Source organism: Propithecus coquereli, unplaced genomic scaffold (assembly GCF_000956105.1).
Source record: "Propithecus coquereli isolate 6110/MARCELLA unplaced genomic scaffold, Pcoq_1.0 Scaffold843, whole genome shotgun sequence".
NCBI lineage: Eukaryota > Metazoa > Chordata > Mammalia > Primates > Indriidae > Propithecus > Propithecus coquereli.
This window is the reverse complement of record NW_012154652.1, coordinates 83,895-85,590: the sequence shown is the minus strand read 5'-3', so window position 1 is coordinate 85,590 and position 1,696 is coordinate 83,895. Positions and strand designations below refer to the sequence as shown.

The 1,696-nt window shown below is 41.6% G+C and overlaps 1 pseudogene; it reads right to left on the bottom strand.

Annotated features, from left to right (window-relative positions):
• Positions 1-531: 531 nt before the first annotated feature.
• Positions 532-1,529, bottom strand: LOC105826046 (annotated as a pseudogene).
• Between the last annotated feature and the right edge of the window lie 167 nt (positions 1,530-1,696).

Here is a 1,696-nt window from a genome sequence, read left to right as displayed (position 1 = left end):
TTTACTGAATTACTATTCCTATCTTGATAAGTCTTTATAAATGAATGTACCACCTACAGATAGCATCTGTTAATTGGTAGAACTCAATTGTTTCAATCTGTGCTTTAGGAAGAAAGTAGTTTGTGGTAATATAATTTTCATGCTTCAGAGGTATTATAAAATAATATTTGAATGGTTTGGAAAATCATTCAATTTTATTTTCTTGAATAGGACATGTTTGATGTTTCTTATCTGATTTCTTTTTTAAAAAATATGAAGACTATTTAACTGCATCTGTTTGTCTTTGGTAGTTTAAATATATTTTTTTTCTAGTATGTATTCAGTTCTGCCTATATCTTAATGTGGCAACAACTTGTTCCTTTGAAAAGAAGAAAACAGAAATTTTTGCTCTAACAAAGTAGTCTTTATATCTTTGCCCACATATTTAATGGCTGATTTCTATAAGATCTGTTTATAGGTAGAAAACAGATGTTTCCAAAAGATTAAATTCAGAACAAGTAGTTGGACCATTTAAAATGTAGGTATACATTACTAACAATGACGATACTCTCGCTCTCAGTCACTCTCTCAGTCATGGTCTGGGTCAGGATCCGGTGCCTCTCTCGTTCTCTGCTTGTCTCTCTGTAATGATGGTCATGACGAGCTCTACTCCTGGATTTATGATGCCGTTTCTTTTCCGGTGATCTACTATGGTCCCTCTTTGTTGATCTTTTACGTCTTCTTGATCCAGAACCATATGATTTGGACTCAATTCCATGAAGGTGATCTTGCAAAAAGCTAATAAGAACGTTGCAACAATCATCAGCAGATACTTTGGATTGTTTAATTAAGGAAATTGCAGTTACCAATGTCTCAATAGCACTCCCATAATCGCTGGCACTGGCATCAGACACAGCTCTTGAAATAGCACTGCTTAAGATTACCCTACTTCCATTCATGATTTCCTCAAACTCAGCTTCACTCGATGGTATTCTTTGAGTGTACATTTCCCTTCCAGGGGGCCCATGGTTACCCCATTATATGGTGGAGGTCGGCTGTATGGATCTGTTGGTGCTGGATCTCAGCTATCTGATGTTGGCATGCCACCGTTAGTTGGTGGAGGAAATTAAGCCGGGTTCACATGTGGAGGTGGTGATGGGGTACCTGGAAGTGGTCCAGAAAGATGCAGAGAAGGAGCAAGTGTAAGGAGTGGCCCAAGTGGACCAGGTGGGTAAGGTGGAAAATGGCCTGGAGGTGGAGGTGGTCCCTGGTGTGGAGGTGGTGGACCAGAAGGGGAGCCATAGCCTGGAACTAGAGGTGGAGGGCCAGGAGGAAGCAGGCCCAACGGGGACTGCCCAAAATTTGTCCAGGAAAAAGAACTGGTGGTGGAGGGTGATCACCTCGATTAGGAGACCCAGCTAGAGGAGGAGGCAGAACCTGACCACAAGGTGGAGGACCTGGTGAACCAGGTGGTCCTGGAGGACCTAAGGATGGACATGGTGCAGGGTGTCCAGCTGGAAAAGGTACGGGTGGCCCTCCTGGTCGTACCCCTGTGATATTATGAAATAATAATAATACTAAAAGAACTTAACCCTCTCAGCACCCCTCCCCCTCAAAAAAAATTATTAAAAAATCCCTATGGTATATGACATGGTAGGAGTAGCATTGACTTTGGAGTTGAAATATTGACTTATTCACTTACTAGCTGTGCTTCCTA